General features: G+C 31.1%; 1 protein-coding gene across 1 annotated transcript in view; it reads right to left on the bottom strand.

Moving 5' to 3' along the window:
• The window catches only part of LOC114125591 (3-phosphoinositide-dependent protein kinase 1), a 161,825-nt gene that overhangs the window by 87,205 nt on the left and 52,553 nt on the right, over nt 1-22,067 (bottom strand). The window lies entirely within an intron of this gene.

Below are 22,067 nucleotides of genomic sequence, written 5' to 3'. Positions count from 1 at the left end.
AGGTTACAGAACGTTGTTGCGATGTATGATCTAAGTTTCAATGCTAACATCGCACCTCGACGTTACCAAAACATCGCGTAAACGGTTTAGTTTTACAAATATTTTAAGTTTACAAATAAACATCCCAGAAACGTTGACGTTTCAACATCACTGAAACAAGTTGCTGTAACAGTACAACAACAGCGTAGTGATGTGATATTGTGATGGAAAATAATTTATATAAATTCAATTATTATTTATAAATAGACAAATATAGTGGTATTTCTTACGGCTTGTGACTAGTTGTTGTGACGGGACTCGAAGGGACTACGGTAGACACTAGACAAACTGGCGACTGCGAAAGGCGCGAGCGGGGATCCAGGGAACAAGATAAAAATGTAAAAATTATAAATTATAACGGTTAACGGATTAACGTCATGTTTATAATAAATAGGTACCTACATAATATTATGTTACCTACATCTTACATGCAATAAAATAAATATAATATTATATATTATTGAAACTTGAGAGTATTTTTCTTTTGTACATTTTTATCATAATCTATTATATTGTGCATTGAAAATGTTTTGTATCTATTTAAAATACAATTTTAGGTAAGTAATGTACTTAAATGTGTGTTATTTTCACATAATAATACTCCCCGGCCTCCGCTGCTTAGTCCTTAAACTATCATCTCTAAACTCAATATTGTGAAAATGTCATTACCCAAATAGAACAATTATACACACATTTTCTAATAGGCAGTCGAGGTTAGGTAGGTTAAGGCGTTCCCCAGTTAAGTAGTTAAAATCATGATTCTCCGTTGTACAAGTTCAAAACCCAGTTCGGACAGATTATTTTTACACTTTTTTCTCGTTTTATTACGTATTGATGTTGATTAATAACATCTATGTAACATCTACTAATTGTAAGATAGATGTTTCTAGAACGTTTTATTTATAACATCTCAGAGATGTTGGTACGATGTTACAAAATATGTTATGTAAACATCAATGCAACTCATATGAAACGTCATCAAATTTGGACAACGGCAGTTACCACAACATCGGCGCAACGTAAAAGTAACAATAAACGCAATGTTACAAGTTGATTTGAAACATCTCTGAAACGTTTATGTGACCGAATATTGCACAGTGGGTACTATAGTAATATTTTATTGTAATACCGTTGTGCGATTCACTGCCGATAATATATATTATTCGAGTACACGACAACAAATGGTTTTCGTCAAGACGGGCGCGTTCGAACGAGGGATCTTATTACCCGACACGGCTACCCTTGTACAGTTTGTTTAACATTATGTAGTCGTTGAAATAGTGAAATACGAGATAAGTGGTCGACACTGCACAATAATGCATATTTATATTATATGTTCACACGCGCTGCAGCGGGACACATAATAATGCAGTCTCGTAAACACTGCTGCACACACTCGAGGTCTCGATATGTGCATATAAACATCCTCAGGTTTTTACGGTTTATTCGACGACTGGATATATACTGCGCAGTAATAAGACGTATTTGCGATGATATTTTCAAGTCCGTACGTCGTTTGAGTCGGCGACAGACGGTTTCAGTCGCATTAATCAATCATCATCACATTTTAACAAGATACGATATAATACGCGTACTAACAGGTATTTCAAATCGTATAATTTGTAACGTACATATAATATACACCGTACGACGATGCGTATTTGATGGTTTTGCTTAACGACACACACCGAGTTAAATGTGTGTTAAGGTTGTCATTTATACAGGTAGTCATCTATACGTTCAGAGTGTATATATATATATATACTACATCACTAAATTTAGCAATTAAAAATAGATAATTGTGTCGTTTCAAACTCGTGTTTCGCACCACGACGCGTATCTGTATACGAATAGTATACATATATTTAGGTAACTACTCAAGTTATATAGAGAAATAAAGAAGGACGCGTTTTTCACCAATTCACGCATGACGTATTATTATTAATAATAATATTATAAAACATACCTAACGGTAAAACGGTAATAGCTGCTAAGTGCCCTTTTTTGTAGATTCGATCGACACACGACGATGCTCGGCACATACCTATATTATGTAATGTACAAACAGTATTCGAATCGGAAAAATAAAAAAGTGGGGCTCTTAGACTTGAAACAATTAGAGTTCCTTGAGATGATTAAACTCAAAATATAACTCATTGTAAGTGTCAAGGCGTCCCTACCCACCAAACATCAATCATCAAATACATATTTATAACAAAAGACTATACGACTTATGACTGTTATACGAGCGATTAAAATACAATTTTTTAAACAACAGTATAATTTATTCACTTTAAAAATAATTTTTATCAATTAGTGTTTTGATGTATTAGCTTATATATTTTTAAATTGTATTTCATATAGCTCTTATTCAGTATCATAATAGTAATAAGTTGTACATAATTTATCAAGTTGAATACAACATAAATATCTTCTTTGAATACAATTTTTCGAAACATAAAAATATATTTTGTGAAAAAAACGTACCCCGTTATTTTTGAAAAAATGAAAACAAAAATAATAGAGGACTCCGTTCCTCTTCAAACCCTATCGCAGATTCGAACATTACAAAATATACAAAGCAACTCCAAGACAATTAAAACGCGAATTATCTACGTCGTAAACAATACGGTTGTGCATAATGGATTTGAGCACAAGACCAACGGTCGTGCGAAAAAAAAATTAAAATTAAATTTTGGGGGAATAAGTCTTTTGTTTCATCGTCGTGTCACAGTTTTATTTTCGTCGGCGCGGTGGCGCCTGGCGCCAGCACTGAGGTCTCACGAAATTTCCGTCGTCATATTATATGCGCACATTTAATATTAATATATTATTATAAATCGAAATATTATAATATTATGTGTCGTTTGCGAAACGTTCGAGGGGACGTGCAATAATACATTAATTTGTTTCACGAACGGTTGCACAGCCGCGCACCGTACTGCGGATATCGACCGCAGTCCACAGGTATAATTTCTGCGAGAGAGCTAGAAACCATCAGTGCGATGTCATTTGAACCGGACAAGATACATTTGCATGTTTAAAAATATCTAATGTTGACAAATTTCTTAAATTGGCTGACCTGAAAAACGGATAAATTCCAGACGGGGTTTGCGGCCAGTTTAAAAATATTAGTACTACCAAAAAAAAAAAAAAGATTTTAAACGACGCGACCGCGGCGGGAACCACATACACCGCGATAGTGTATACCGACGTGCGACGCGCTGCTGCGTGTTCGCGAACGACAACAAATTAAATTGAATTTATATGATAAATTGAATTATGGCGCGCGCGTCTCGCAGAGATTCGCGACGGGCGCGTTAAGGCGCTTATATACGCGTTTGATTCCATTAAAACGATTGTTGTCCTGTTGCAGCTATAATATATTTTAATCGTCTCCTTCGGGCCCGGTTGCCGCTGCAGCTCCCTGCGACGCGTATCATCGACGGGCCGGGTGATGCACATACCGCGACGTCTCTTGCTCGCGCGCATTGTGCGCCGCGTTCATTGTGCAACGTTTCCATTATCATCGTCCGTATTATTATTATTATCATTATTTTCGTTTTCGTCTTCTCCGTCTTCTTTTCACTCGGGGGAATGAAAAAACAGGTAAATAATATAATATCTATACCGACGCATACACGTGCACACGCGTGCAGCGGGTACAAGCCAGATGTCCGTCTGCGCGCCGGTCGCGAGAGACTTGCGTAGGTATGTGTATATAATACACATTATATTATTATATGCTGTACCGACGAAAAGAATGAGATCTACGACTATTGCTACGTAGCTCTCTGACTACACACACACACACACGTATATATATACTTACGGTGGCGGTATAATATTAATATCATCTCTCGCGCGCCGAACACCTGGCCGCGTGACCGATGAATGTAAAGGTTATGTAACTATGCAGCAGCAGCCTACCTATATTATGTGTAGCAACTGCCACGGCGCGACGTCCGGTCCCCTCGGTTAAAGTTAAAAGTAAATACTGACAACAACAAAAATAAAACGCAAAATATCGTGTCCCATTCTTTTTGTTATTCGTCATTTCATGCGTTCCCGTTTCGTCTGCACGCGCAGGCCGTCTCTCTCCAGAACATAATACCTATATACGCAATACAATGTATAAATCTCTCGCGGTTTTCTAATCTGGCAGACGCGCGAGTTTTTTCTGTCCATTCAAAACGAGAAAAATCTAACCGCCAACGCAGCCGCACTTATGAGCTAATAATATAAGAATATTTATGACTAATATTTCCTATATGTATGTCACTTAGCCTGGAACCTTCATCTGCATAAACATTATACGCACTATACCATATGTGTACCGACGTAATGTTAATGAATGAGTTCCACGACTGTTTTTATTACATTAAATTTGTTTTTTTATGGATACAAATTGTTATCTTATAAGTTACGTAACATATGAAACGATTACCGAGTTGAAAATAATTTCCGTATGGTGCCACTATGGTGCCACGGAATCCATTATTCAAAAACTTTAAAAACAATAAATTATTTTTCGGGGCACAGTAAATGTGTTGAGATTTTCTGTTTTTAATTATTTCGTTTTATAATAAGTCATATAATATTAATTGATAATAAATTTGACGTTTTCATAAAAGGTATTGGCCTAATAGAGTAGTGTATAAAAAAATACAACTTTACTACGAATATGCGAATAACATAAATTACGCTGTGTCGCTGTATTGTTAAAATGTTAAGGGATTTTTTCAAGAATTAAAGTTAATATTAATCAAGTCCTCTGATACCATTTTGAACCCATCAGTAGTTATTATTTTTTTTTTTAAATACATATAGACCAAAATTTAGTAACTTTTACTAATTTTTTTTCTGTGTAATGATAGATTTTCTCAGTTTACAAAAGTATTATTGTTCCAATAAATAAATAATAATTATAATGAATTCTGCACTGCCGTGCTTTAATTTGTATTAAAACATTGGAAAAAAATCATGTTGGTAAAATTTGGCTCATCGAATTTTCATTAGGAAGAGGTCATTGCAGAGACTCTTAGCGTATAGAATTATACTTAACAATTATTATTATTTGATTTTTTTGAAAATGTAATATTTTTATTTTTAGAAAAACGAAAATATGAAAGAACTATATTATTATACTGTTGAACATCACGCGAAAAATGATTTCATTGAACTTTACACTGGTTCATATTATCAATTAAGTATAAGATGTTTGCAATGTTAACGAATTTAGATCTATTATTGATTATTTATTTTAATCCAAATTTGATAAGCCATGTTTTGTTAAATCAAAACATGTTACTACAATGCCTACTAGCACCTACCAATAAATATAATATAGACATACATTATTACAGTAATTCGTGAAGCATCGTTTTGAAAGTCACGCCACTGATAACAATAAACACAACGATACCGATTTGGGACTGTTGGAGTCACGTGTTTAAAAACTGACCTTTATTTTACCACTTGAATTAAATTAGATAAGTTATTTGGATCATTATAATAACATTTAGCGAAAATAAAAACAGCTATATAATATAGTCTCAAAAAAATAATACAGCAATGCCATCTTTGCTATCAATAATTTGGCTCTAATGAGCCAACGGATGTGGAAAAATCATTCAACTGAAAATAACTTTATCTGATACAAAAACTCAATAACCATTAAATGGTATAAACATATGATAATATATTTTGTATATTATACACAACGTAGATTATGAATCGACGTCCTCTACAAGCGATAACACGTATAAAGCGTACATACTACATATTATTATTATTATGTTATTGGCGGAATTTTTAAACATATATATGTTTATACAAATATGTCTTTTGGTTTAAAAATATAAATAAAGTTTTGATTGTGTGTTGAAGATGTGTACTCGTATATAAGCGCAGCGATGAAGTATAGCTGATATATTCTATTAAAAATTTGTTAATAAACTCCAACATAAAAAAGTTGATAAAAAACAGAAAACGATTTTTAATTTATATAGTCTAAGACGTTTTCAAGTAAATTAGTTTTATTTTAACTGGTCTTTGTTCAACAAACGATTTATTAATATTTATATTTGAGAAGTCGAGCTTATACTGTGTGATGAGCAGGGTATTTTAAGTAAGCTATACAACGTTGCAGCTTCTACAATATTAGACTGTTGCAGTTACCACAGGATGTAGTCATGGGGGTGTTTTTTCCCCCCAGTACGGAAACCATCGATTTGAAAGCGTCGTCTGAGAACGGCCGGCGGGTTTTTTGACTTTACGCAAAGTGCGGCTCGACGAGAACGGAAAAAGAGCTCTCAATACGCATTATTAACGATAATAAATCGGAGCCGATCGTCGCCGTCTCCTTTTCGCCCGCGTATACGCATAGAATATAATATATTATACTCGTAATAATAAAATAAGCGCCGCACTCTCGCGGATTTATTGACCACCGGCGGCGCGCGGTAGGTGAAGGCGAGTGGCATTTCAGCGCACTGCTATAATAATACACACATAAAAAAATATATATAATACGCTCGACATCGTATATAGTAAGTAGTATTGTTGTCAATAGTACATAAACGTACACACACACACACACATACGACTATACGCGCAATGCAATGATATTTTTTGACCTAGAATCTAGAAAACAACGCGTCGGAATCGCAAACATTCTGTGTTTGCACTTTACAATTGACACACATATGCTTGTGTACTTGCACCGGCGTGCGTATTGCGTACCATATAGGTATATGACTACTATATTATACCGTATCACATATATACCTACGCCCACGGACACGGATAGATGGATAGATAACCTACCTATGTGTATAGTCTCTGTGTGTGTCTCTATATAATGTGCACTCTATATACGTATATAAACGCAAATGTATAATACGAATGTATATGGAGAGCGTGTGTGTGGTGGTGTTTAAACAATTTTTTTTATCCCGCATATATACGAGCGACTTGACGCATGTTGAAATGACGCCGGAAAACGAAAAAAAAACAAAATTTTTTTTTAAAACGTTTCATCAATATAACATCGCGCGTGTCACGCAACAACAACATTGCTTATATTGGTGTTACGGTTTTTATGATATATACGTCATTCCAAGTACGGTTATCATAGTATCCCGAGTGTATATATATATGTGGTAATACACCTTTACTATTTACGAATCCTATATATTATTTTTACTAATTAATGACCATTATATATGTACCATTAATGGTCTTGTAAATCTATATTATCGTATTTCATCTATATACCATATCAGTATTATGACTGAAAATAATTACAAACATTTTAATGAATAAAACATTAAATGAGTATGTTATTATAGGTTTGATTATTTTTTTTCGACTGGCCACTGTATACTATATACATACGTAATATATAGTTCGATTTCATAAATTTATCTTACCATTTTTCTTATTGGTTCAGCTGTATAGACGCTGTATATAGTTTATAATTGATTAGTGTTTAAAATAATTTTGTAGTAATACGTACGTATACTATTATGTTGATTTCCATTTTCACTTTTTATGATGAGCGAATATGATTTCAGAATAAGAAACGTCCACATGTTATACGTTTTATAGACTTCTAACGTCCGACGAAAAGGTCGACACCGTTATCGTGGTTATTTAGTTATTAGCTACGGTTCAAAGTCGTATTTATATTGATTTTATTTTGTATATAATAATGTTTACTCGTTCGTTGAAAAAAAATCCCGGATGTCCGGCCACCATCTAATGATTAATAAAATAGTTAATGATGCAATACATTATACTATTGAGTATTAAATATACGCTATACACATATTTTTGAAAACCGAATTTATTATGTATCATAAATGAATACCCCAATACGCACACGCTTAAAGACACACCCTAAAAACCAATTTTTTGAGTAAATATGTATAATATAAACGAGGCGTTCGGGTATAAAGGGAGTTGTAGTGCTAAATATATTTATTATTGTAAAATATATTGCTTACGAATTTATTTTCAATAATATACTAAAACATTTTAAGCCCCGTGGGTATTGAGCCAATAAGAAAAATTGTGAGATAAATTATTTTTGTTCGAAATTGAACTACATTACGTGTTTATTGTACATAATATAAAAAATATGATCGAAGTTATTGAAAAAATTGAAATTATTTTCTTTTATAGTGTTGACAATATTAAGTTAAAATGTGCGATAGTGGGTGTAAAAGACCACCGTACATATTGGTTTCTCCCTAAACCATTTTCATTATCAAATGTACCAACAACAACCGTCAAACTTAAACAAATTATATTTTTTCGAGTTGAAAATCATAAACAGTCCTAGATAGGAATAGTTGTATCTTTTATTTTTTATGTAGGATGACTGTTACTAAAGGAACTGTCCATGGCCGCGGCAATGCATGTTAGTTGCTTATATTATATGTATGTAGGTAATAAGTACACATACAAATTACTGAATTTACACTTCCTGTGCAGTTTATATATTATTCATCATAAAACTACTATTACCTACTTATATACAATAAATAATGAAGAAAAACGTGTAATATATGTCAATCTACACAGCACAGCAACAAACTCGGCGAGAATAATATTTATTATTTTCAATGTATGAACACAGTGTTAAATCATTATGAAATTCCAAAACAAATATTTTAATTCGAAATTCGATATTTTTCAATTTGTAACATTTAACCTTTTTATATGTGATATAAAGCATAAAAGGAATTGATTAAAACATTGTTTATATGAACTGTTGTAATTATGTTATTCCCTATTATAAAACAGTATTATACAATATAATATATTATAAAATCTATATAAAAACAAATATAATAATAATAAATAATAACAATAAAAAGTAACATAATTAAAATGAAGCCATGAAGCTAATAATTTATAAGGAAAACAACATTCAAATTATAGTACACAATATTGAACAACACTACATAATAATGTCGAAAAAATTGATTTTAAATTGACCAAGTAAATATTATTAACTTCCTACAATTTTCACCGTTTTATTAATTTAAATCAAAATAACACATATAAGTGATTTCAAAAATATTATGGATCTATTTTTTAACCTGTATTATAGTGAACAATAAAATTATTGTCATTGCATATATTATTTATTACATTTTTCTTGTATAAATGAGAGTATGGTGATTATAAATTACAACGTATAGTTCAACATTGGAATAACTGGTAGATTTCTTATAAAGATTTATTTTATATGCATTATTCAGATAAAGAAAAATTTCAAATCTTGAGAAAAATTATAGAGTTCAAACTATTAAATTAAATGAATACACGGTTTACAATTACCTACTATAAGAGACATCTGACTAACTTGAGTGTTCATTAAAAAAAAGACACTAGTGAGTAGCGTGGTCCATGATTACTCTACTCAGACTTACAAACTGTAAACTATACAGTATACAAGTATAATTCAATTTAATAATATATTTTATTTAAGTTTGTATAAAACGTTTCAAGATTGTCGAGTATATAAGTACTCGAATAGAAAATTAGAACAGCTCGTCGTTATTGCACTACTTAATAATTAATTTCATAAATATATAATGATAATAATTAAATGCAAGTTCTATATGGATTTACAAAAAAAAAATACCTAGTTTAAATGTTTTTAATCTTTAATTTATATGAACGAAATACAAACATGGATAGTGTAGAAAACAGATAGGTACATCGAAATCTAGTAGAACTAGTAGAAGCACTTTAAAATATTATTTATTTAGCTTCAACTTTTAATTGGCATTTACTTTTTACATTTATTTTAAATTATACAAATACATAGGATGGTTATCTACGAATCTAATCTAAACTACTTATTAGACTTTTTATAGAATTTTGTTTTTAATTATAATTTGTAATAGATATAATTTAGCTGATTTTTATCAAGATACCTATGGTAATTAAAAAAAAAAAATGATAATTAATTATTATATAAGAATATAAGATACATTACCACGCAGAAATATATAGTTTGCCAACAAATGAATAAAATTGTAAATTGTAGTCGTTAACTGAAATTTAGTGGATTATAAATATTATAAGAAACAAAAAAGAATAAATATTTAACTAAATAATATATTAATTTTTTTAAATTGGAATATTAAAAATAATTTGCCGTTTTAATCAGCTAAATTAAAATTGAATATTAATAGTTAAATTTAAAACAGAAAAATGAACAGTTCACGTAGCACACGATGTATTATATAAAGTAAACTCGTATGTATATTATGATTTCTGTATAGGTACCTATATAAATACATCAACCCTATTTAAATTATCGAACATTTTTTTTAGAGAACTTGCATAATATTATTAATCGCATAAAAATAATCGGTTATTATTACGTCATGGTGAACAACAAATTAATAATATGATTCATCTTTAAAACGCATTTACGTCGGGTAAAGTGTAGAAGGTGTCCAAATAACCAAGGACAAAATTTAATATTTATACGAGAAATATTGTTTTGCTTAAACCACATTACATAGATTATATTTAACGAGTAGCGTATTTATTATGAATTATAATAATTTACTAAAGGTGCACATTTTGATAATGACATTATTATGATTAATAATAAATATAATATAATTGGACCGCAAATTAAAATATTGAATCACTAAATTATAGTGGTTATAACATATATTATATGTACAATAATCATATGACGATCGCTTACATTTATATTATTATGATGTTATATGATATTATTACAATGACTTAATGATGTACAATACAATCAAGAAATGATTATTGTATATTTTGTGTTTTCATTTAAAACAACAAATATAAAAGATATTTTGTTAGAAATTAAAAAATAAAAAGTGAAGAATTTTTCTTAATGCTTTTATGCATAATACATATAATATTGTGTTGTTGAATGAAATAAAAAAGTTTCTTAAACTATTTACGTAATACTATATTATTATCACAGACGCACAACATTTAAATTAAACTTATATAAAAACAAACTCGTCAAAAATACTTAGTAAATTTAATTCATAATAATTATATAATGCTCACTTTATAACTAGGCTTAAGCAAATTGAATATTAGAACTTTGAGCTCCAGACAAATTAAATAATAATTACTATAAATTATAATATTAATTTATGTGTCTGTTCACTGCAATAATTATTATAAAATGTTTTTCAACTGATAACGAATGCGAAATATAACTCGTACGTTATTATTATCTTAAATTTCTAACTCTAAGATTTATATAAATTATTGCAAAATATTAAGAGTGAGAATTTAATTCAAATTTTCACGTTTATGATCCTCAAATTAATGTTTACGTCCCGAGTATCGAATAATTTCAACAATTATATTCATACAATTAATAGTAATATAATAAATTCAATGTTAGATAATTGAAAACAAACAATTAGTCTGAGTATAGAAATTAGAAACATTAGATGGGATGATTCTTGACAGCGCAAACTCGGCTAAGTGAAATTGTATTTCGCTATAAATAAGAGAAGAAGGGAAAAATATATTTTTCGGTTTGGAGTGGTAAAAACCTCTAAAACTCAACTATATGGATCAAATTAAAAAACGGACAAGTCCAATATGAGAAAATACTATAAGAACAGTGTAAATATAAAATAGTAAAAAGTTAAAAATAGGCTTAGAGAAAAATTCAAGTATTAAGGTGGAAAAAACGAAAAAAACGAAGTGCAGTAAAAAATAATATATTTTATTATTTTTTTTTATAGTATGGAATGACAATGATAGTTGATAATTAGAGTTAGTATATGATCCATGTGATATAATATGTATGTTATGATAACAAATGTATATGCATATACAATAGTGCACAAAAAAAAAACAAATAAAAGATATTTTCAATATATTATGTGAAAAAGAACATAGAATACCAAATCTCTGTCGTATCTGTACAACTTTTCATCGGTCAGAGGAATTACAACTTAGACGAATATTTATTGAATAGTGAGTCGAAAATATCTTAATTTATTTATAATTAATCATATTTTATCAGTCATATATCATTAACGATAATTTATTATTCCAGATCATACACGCATACAGTGTGAGAATAATGAAAATCAAGTTTGATGCGTTTACACTTTTAAACTGGTTGTAATTACTAATTACGTTACGGCGCTCTCAGATGATGTTTGGTATCGCTTTAAAAGCAAAAATACTACGAGAGAGAGAGAGAGAGAGAGAGTTTATTTTGAAATGTTATTTTTACACGAAGACGAAGCGATTTTCATCATCTAAATTGGTTTACCTAGCGAATATAAAAACAGTAATAACGTCAATATTTACAACAACAAGTAAAACTCCGTATCGGCTAACAAATACGATATCGTCATGTCATAATTTCTCAAAGGAATAGAAATATCGCAGAGCAATAATATACCAATTAGGTAGGTATACAACACGGTTCATCGCGTTATATTACGAAATATATTGTACATAATGCACGAGAAATTGCATGTTTATATGAAATTTTAACGAATTGCATATTCCAATATAACACAATACAATAAGTGCACTTTGTGTCGTCGGGAAAAATAATATATAGTATAGCTGCACGTGCGATCGGAAAATAACACTATTTACTATGTTTTCTCCAAAAAAAGATGTGTAACGAATAACAACCGCGACTGACGACCCACGCGCGCCGCTATACCATTTACCATAACAACAACAACAACTATAATAATAATAATAATGACAGACGAATTATTAACGTTATGTATTACGTTTTATATTTTCCCACAGTTGTTTTTTCACGCCACCACCATCCGAGTATACGGCGATAGCAATGGTGACATGCCAATTTTTGATAAACAAAAATAAATATTTATATATATACATGTAATTCGACGACCGCGACGTGGCGGTAATCGTAGTGCATATATTTGTTTTAATTTTGACGGCGCAATAACTGGGTTGATCGTCTGTGTGTAACTCTGAACATATTGCACTGTAAACACCAGGGGATAGGAGCGTAAATAATACATAAAAGTCATTAAATCAAACAATGGTATAGATATATACCTATTGTGTCGTTTCCGCATGCGAAAAAAACCGACGAATTTACCCAAAAACGCGTATAGAATCAACGCAAACGAAAAATCGCAAGATTGCAATATTATGACGTATTGTAAGTCACTATAGTAAAATATTATAAAAAAGTTTAAAACGTACAACATATTATATTCAAATCCATAGATCACAATATCTATGTAGTTCCGAGTTAAGAGTTATAATATAGAAATTTGTAGACGCCGGACCGAGTATACCTATACATATAGGTAGATGTATTCGTACACGGGAGATAACGGAGAACAATAGCACACAAAAATTTACAATATACACTATACATGTACATACGTGTAACTACGTATGCAGTACTTCCGGATAAAATAATGCCATTTTGATTTTTAACTATATGTATATAAATCGTCAAACGACCCCTGAAATCATCCCTTAAAAATACTGAATCACGTGTACTCGTAGTAATAACCTTAAAAAACACGGAGACTATACGATTTAAGCGGCGGTAATCACAACTGTAAGTCGAAGCATGTTTTTTTCAACCGTGCAATATTTATTATTAGTTGACCGGCGGTATTACTTAATGAATTGCAGAATGAAAATCCCCAGAATACGATATGTGCGCTTTGCGGGTGACAAAGCGTTTTTCACACGAAAAAGGTTGAATATAGTATATTTTTAACTGCGTTATATTAATGTCTAATTATAAATATGTATAGGTAGGTACTATTATGGTTTAATGAATATAACACGATTCGATTTTAAGTATGATGGTATATAATTTATGACAATCGTTAAAAATTAAAAATCAAACAATATTTTTATTGTTTAAATCGAATACAACGTTTAATTTATCGATCGTATCTACCGAAATACTTATGATCTCGAGGATTTTTTATTCCGATCACCTTACCAAACGTTATTATGACGTAGGTACACACTATAATGTACCGACTGCAGTGATAAAAATACGAATTTAAAAGTATGACATTCGGAATCATTCGATCGCCTGCCGTTGTAGTCGTGTAGACTATCTTTTGATCCGGTGTTAAAAAGTATGACGATAATAAATAATTCAACGTCCATGATCTCTCAATGTCGTGTCGCGTCTTTTTACGCATTGGTTAATATACCGCGCCCGCACAGGCGCACAGTACACACAAATAATACAATTGTCGAAATTCGGCGAATTGTTGAATGAATATTATTATAGATAATGACGACTTGTGTGCCAACCGTGAATAATGTAAGGACACCGAGCCATAATAATATTTAGTTAACTCATCATCGCCGTCGTGCCTTTGTGTTGTTGTTGTTGTTGTAGTCGTTGTTGTTGTTATTATAAAATATGGCAAAAATTTGACAGTAATGGGTACGTAACAATAGTGCATTTCGATAAAAACTATGAGAAAAAAAAAAGAATCGTATGTGTTCGGTCCTTCTTATATACATATAGAATATCATTATGCATAAGGCGATAATAATAATAGGCGTATAAACAAAACACTAAAATAATTATATACGCGACGGTGGTATGTGTTTATAAAATATCCAATATCAATTAAAAACAATTTTCACTGGCAATAAAATCGTTATAATTATGCAATATTATGATGTAACGGTGACAATAGTGTTTACACGTCGTATTGTTGTGCGCTACTGCATTAGGAGGTAAATTATAATAATATTTCTCACCTCGCAACGTATATTTCGATATTGAATTACGTTTCGAACCACTATGATAATAATATTATAACAAACGAAACGAGTGCGCTTCGCGAGCGTATAAATTATATATTATTATAAAGACAGATCGCTGGACGTAAAATATATTATATTATTGCTTTTATGTAAATATGTTTAACGCGGCGTGTCATTCGTTTTACAAACACTCGGATGAATGAGCTATTTATAAACTGTTATAAGTCAGTATTCAAATTTTTTCACAGGACATGGATATTAGCTTAAACACTTTATTTGTTCGTATTAAATGTTTTAAAATATAAATGCATCCGTCTTTAATGAATAATGTACAGAGATTTTTTTTTAGTTACATAAAAATCGTTACCACTTATGCAATGCATTTCTTTTGTTTCTCATTTATTATCTGCACGTCGTGTGTATAATGTTTCAAATCTAATTATTTCGAGGTGAAATTTAATTTTTGATGCATTTCTTTGTATTTTGGCATATTCTTGGTATATTTTGAAATAATGTCATAAACTCGCTTTTATACACTAGCTTATTTTCGACTTAAATCGAGCAAATAGTTCGCAAATGATAAATTTGTTTTTAGCTCTTTGGAATTTAAAAAAAATCGCCTGCAAACATTAAACTATGATATAAATATTTCAAAAATTGTTTATTTGCTACAGAATAATCAACTGTTTAAAATTATGTGAAGTAAATTGTATTAATAAACAAAAGAGAAAATTATATTGTAAGCATAATTAAGCTATATTAGAAATGACGTTATACTCGCAACATTTATAGAAACTTACAGAGAAATGTCATCATAACAATTTTTAGATATTATATTTGTCACAGTTCTTTCTCGCAATAATAGAATTATTATTTTTGTTGAAATAGGTAACTCGACTGAGTTATATTAATAAGTAGATACAATGCAAAACATACAATTTTTGTTATCGAATTACAGTTTATTGTTAATACTTTAAAGATGAAATAAAAATCATGATGTTTTTTTTACTCATAATAAGATGTGAATATCTACCTACATATTGACACTAAAATAAACGTATATTTTTTTTTCAGGAGCCTCAAGAGTATACTACATGGCACGCGTCTAATGTATCCTGATATTTAATTTAATGACTAAATAAAAATAATATACAATACCCTGTTTTGGCAATGTCATACGATCTTTTATAAATGAATCATTAATGCGTAAAACGGTTCTTAGTTAAAATATAACTTTATAATATGCATTATCAGTGGGTTGACTATATTATATATATATATATAACACCGAAGGGATACATGACGTCTTTATGTGTATATAATGTCATTATTAATAAGTAAAAACTAGTTCAATAACCGTCAGTCAAGACTGATTTCCTGCTCATCTTCCTTTACATTACACTTCGTCCAATAATGACTGCGCTAAATCCACAGAAGTATGATAAATTGCCATTTACGCTTGACATCTGTAACGATATATTTATGACAAAAACGTTATGACTTATAACAAAGATTACCCACAGTTCATAGAAAACTCAAAATACTTATTAATGTTCATTTTCCTTCCCCAAAAGTCAACAAAACGTGTCAGACAAAGCCGCTTTATTTATGTTTTCTGTGCAGGGTGATATTTAAAATAATAAACCACTTATGACTGATGGTTTTAACTTTTAAGACTTTATGTTTTTAACTATTTAGATGTTATTTAAAAAAGATAACATTGAAATAACTATTCTTAAGTAGCGAGAGATATAATTAAATACATTTACATGTAGTTATTTCTGTAAAAAAACATTCTATATATACAAATAGATAAGTGCATAAACACAAAATACATATAACATATATACAGATGTGGTCATACCTAATTTGCTTGTTTATATATTATGTTAGCTGATAACTTTTTTCTTAACCATTCAATTCTTGGAAACTTTATACGGTTTGAAGTCATATATATGTACATTTAAACTGTATATATATATAATATTATATATTATAATTTTTCCTAATATAGACACATAAAATAATGGACTATACACATAATAATATATTTTATAGTCTCATGTTTTGAATAAATATTCCTGGTTTTGATTTTGAATTTATTTTTAAAAATTAGTTTTATGTAACAAATATCAAATGTACGTTTATAAATCGATAAACATAATAATTAATAATACTATAATTTACTAATGAATACATATTTAAGTTACTATAATTACTAACATTATTTTTTGGTAATTTATAATTTAATTAATATTTGTTTTATTACCTAATACGAGAAATGTATTTTTTAAATTATAAGAGGTACGAGGGTCAATGAGTCTACGTAACATAAATCATTTTACCATTACCTTATATCTTATACTTAGTAATATATACTCCTGAAAATGAATAATAATATTTGGTTTTGATATGTTTCTTTAAAACCAAAACGAAAAATTAATTCTAATTTGCATAACTCTAGTAATTTTGTTTAATATTTAATATGTAGCTATGTATTAAAATTAAAAAATTAATAAAGCAATTATAATTTTCACTCCCTGTTTATAGCTTCAGTAAATTAATGATAAAGTAATTTTAGTAATTAAGAATTGAATCAGAAAATAAAATTATTATGTACATATTGTATAAATCTACATCATAACTTTTTAGTGATACTTACTGTAATTTTTAACACATATATAAAATAAATTATAATGTTTTTGCGTTTTATATGTAAATCGATTTGCATTTATAGATACTTCAACAACGAATTTAAATTATAAACTATACTAAGTGGCCTTTTGTAAAATTCAAACAAAGGAAATAGTTGAACGATGATGAAATAATAAATAATGAGGTTAAATTATATTTTATTTTTGAGCCAATTAAAAAGAATGGATTCAAATAACCTCTAAAAGTATTATTTACTAGCGTTACGTTGACTCGACCAAAAAATGACTACTTTTTTTTTTGTACTCTAGTGTTTTTTTTTTACGTCGTTACTATTGACATACTATTGAACAATATTTTCTAATTCAATAAATAAACTTCTAATAATTGCTACACTTAACTGCATGTATATATGATTCTAGCTATATACCTATATTACGTTCAAAATATAATGTGTTTAACGACTATTTATTAAAATATTTTATATTATATTAATATATAATACTTGAAAAATAATAACTATAACTATATCGATAGAACTAATAAAATATTATACTGCCGTTTTATATTTTTATGTATTTACTTTTGGAATTGCTATAACATAGCGTTTATAGTGACTGTGTATGGTATATTTACAATTGTATACGTAATATATGTTTGCGGTAGGTCATATAGTTATGACTCATAACCTACCGCAAACATTCTGTAACCTTTAGAGGACTAAAAAGAAATATAGTGAGAATATTATATACAAAATATATAAATAGTTTTATTTTTATGTTTGTTTACATGATGAGTCTTATGTTAGTTATGAGTTTATGACTTATGAATCATGAACAATAAAATTTAAAAAAAAAATTAAAAAATAAATAAATATTGATATTTAAAAAGCACTTAAGTATCAAAAGAAAAAAAAATTAAACATCATGTCATATTTTCTTTTAAATATGAGTTATGATGGTATAATTGTACCTACAATCTATTTAAACAAGTATGTAATAAATTTAATTAGGGGAAAAAGTTTTTAATTTTATAATATACACACACGATATATCAATAGTGTATACTATTTCTAATTTTTATTACTATTTCAATATAATATAATTCATAACTATACTAAAACAATACATTGGTAATAACTAAAACAAAAATTGTATTCATATCTTTGGTTTTTTTTGTATTATAGAATGTATAGGTAGTCAATACCTACCTAAAATAAAATGCATATAATTTGCACTGCTAAATACTATATAGCAATACATATTCAAACAGGAATCTTTAATAAATCCATTAAAATTAATTCTACTATAAAATGAGAGTACAAGGCCAACGATAATATTTGCAAAAGTCACAAATATTCATACTTCGTGAGCATTTGCAGAGTATAATATAATATATGATATGAATAATCAGTTGTCTGATCATATTATACGATACACTTTTTTATTTTGAAACAATTAAAAAAACTTTAAGTGTATAATGTACCACTTTTCAGTTTTCGTAAGACAAACAGGTCAACACTAGAATTTTTAAACTTTGATAAATGGATCACATATTTGTAATTTTTCATTTCAAAAAAAAAAAAAAAGTTTCTTGGAAAAATCAATAAAATTACCTAATCTATAAGCCAGACAACAAATATGATACGTTACAACACGTTCAAATTAAAATAATTTTGAAAGCGAGACGTATAATAGGTTAAGTTAGGTTAGACCGGTATTGTCAGAAAAATATTGCTAACCAAATAAACCGAGTATTCTAATTTAATCAGCTGCAGAAGTCAGTGTTTATTGCCAATATGAGAATATATTATAGCAGGTATACACGTTATTATTATTAAAATGTACACTTGAGAAATCATCTTTAGTTATTTTTCTATAGCATCCAAAGAGTGTTATAATTAAGCTTTATTTTTTCAAACGATAACCTACATTTTTACTAAAGTTGATAAATAAATATTTTTTTTTTGAACATTTTGATGTATCTGAATCAAAATTATTCAATAGATTATAGTTTTTGAGTTATTAACAACACTATTACATATACATAAGATATTAATCCTCAAAAATGGTTAGGTCAGGTTAGGTTAGGTTAGGTTAATGGTTATAGTAATTGTTATATTTTTTAGATGATCATATAGCCTATATATCATACAACCTAACTAACCTAACCTAGCTGCTCATGACCCCATTTGAAAATATCAACAAAAAAATTTATTTGCCTATAAAATTCGCAGCTCGCACAGATAACAATACATTTCTAAAACAGCCCCAAAGTCGTTTTGCTTAAAAATTCCAAAAACCAGAATTTAAATAACTTCATTAAAGGAAAAGATTGGCGAACAACCCAATACGGTGGGGTTGCAGGATACTGCACATTATACAGGACAAGCACGCAGGAGTCGTGCTTTCGCGGGGGATCGTTCCCCGACGTACACGTGTGCGTGCGTGCGTATCAGCCAGACGACATGATTTTTTATAACCCTTTCCGAGTACTGCTGCAGTATGTGACGGTGTGCCCGGGGCGGTCGTCGCACGCACACTGCAAAACGTACGACGACGACGACGACGGACGTTGAGGAGAAAACCGTCTGCGGAAAACGCGTCGCGCAGACAGACACAGACGTAGACATAATAATATATATATATATATACTCTCACGCATATAATAATACAATAATAATACCGTATTATATGTATATATATAAGGTACGAAACGACGACGCACCGCGACGGCGTGCACAATGAGTTTTTGAAAAAACGCAGACGGGCAAAGTGTGTACGGACGAGGGTGGCGGGTGGCGGTGTTTTGGGGTTGGTGGTGGCGGACGGTTTTAAAGGGGGTAGACGAAAGGCGTGCCCCAGACGGGCGCTATATACGTATTATGTGTATACAGTACGCAGTCGGTCCCTTTTTATTATTATTTTCCCGTCGGAATGTGTTTGTATATGCACGCGCACGCGCACACGTATTTTGTGTGTATGGTTGCAAAACCCGACCGACCGACCGACCGTCTGTCTGGACGGCCGACTCGCCGCGCGAGAACCCGCGTGTCTGTGCAGTGCGTGTGCGGGCCGGGCCGGCGCGACGCACACGCACGCTCTTCTCTCTCGCCGTGCGACCGGAAATATTTCGTCGATACCGGAGAACGAGGCGGCGGCGGCGGCGGTGGAGGCATCGGCCGCCGCCCCCGGCGGGAGGGAATGCGAGGGGCATTGCGGCTGAGCCTGCGTCGAATGCGCGGGGAGGGGTGTGAGCCAGACTCTCGGCGGCGGCGGCGGCGGCGGCGGTCCCGTCTGTCTAGACGCACTCCGCACGCAGCAGACCACCCGAGTTCGCCAAAACACCATTCCACGCACCACCCGGCCCCCAGTCTCGTTTACCGCCACCGACGCCCTACGGGTCGAAAAATCGCGTTCACCACCGCGAACAGGACTACGACGAATATTATTATTATATACCTACCCGTTTGCGGCTGGCAGTGATGTACACACCCGACACGAGTTTTACCGTCGCGACGCGTTTGTTCGGACCTCGGCCGTCGCGTTGGCAAACCTGCCGGTGTCCTGTCCGGACGACGGCTGACGGACCGCACGTCAGTTTGGGCGCCTACATTAAATAAATGCGTAAAAAAGTTTTTAATGCGACCGGGGAGGAGGGTAACACAGTGTTTTGACGTGTTCGAAATAGCATTATTACAGTTACTCAGAAATCTAAAAAAAATAAATAAAAAAACGACGGCGATTCGTGCTCACGCGATGCCGTACGTCGCGCGCGCTGTAATGTTATGCGAAAATGAATGGAAATCCACATGGCGTTAAGAATAGGCAACGCATTTATCCGCAAAACGAGACGACTTCCGCAGTCACTGCCCGACGTCGTCCGAGGTCAATACACCCGCCGCCGCCACCGCCGCCGCCAGACTGTGTATTTATACCTCCGAAACGAATAATTACGCAGCACTAATTATTATTAGGCCTCTTACGACCCTTCCCCTCCTGCACCGAATATAGGTACGCCCCGATCTCGGATTATCACATATTTTGCTTTTGAACACATTCGTCGAAAGAATGATGTATATTGTACGCGAGTTGTTTAACAACGTCATTCTATATCGAATAAAAATCCAGTAACATATTTACTGCAAATCATAAATATACAAAAAAATTCCTCTTGGTATTCCGCTGATCTGCCAGCCGTTCGGGTTATGATCACTTGGTAACCACTACCACTTATACCCGATGTATGGCGCTATTATGGTATTATATAGTGTCGATAATCGAACACTTCTGTTATTCTAGTTAATTATTAATATCCTATGAAGAGATCGTTACATTTTTCACATATTATAAAATACGTATTTATCTGAAATTCCCACTGAGTAATGCTGTTATTGTATACAAAAAAAGTTGTATTATGATCATTACTCGTTATTGTACTGATATTAGATTATGGCATCATACATAAGTTGCTTTTAAAACGACCTTTTTATACAAATTACGACGCAATCACTATATATAAACCAATTGCGTTTAAAATAAATGAATGGCTAATGTCGGTAATTCAATACTATTATATAA

The sequence above is a fragment of the Aphis gossypii genome, chromosome 2 (assembly GCF_020184175.1).
Source record: "Aphis gossypii isolate Hap1 chromosome 2, ASM2018417v2, whole genome shotgun sequence".
Taxonomy (NCBI): Eukaryota; Metazoa; Arthropoda; class Insecta; order Hemiptera; family Aphididae; genus Aphis; species Aphis gossypii.
Note: the sequence above shows the minus strand (reverse complement) of the source record. Positions and strands in the feature narration are given on the sequence as shown.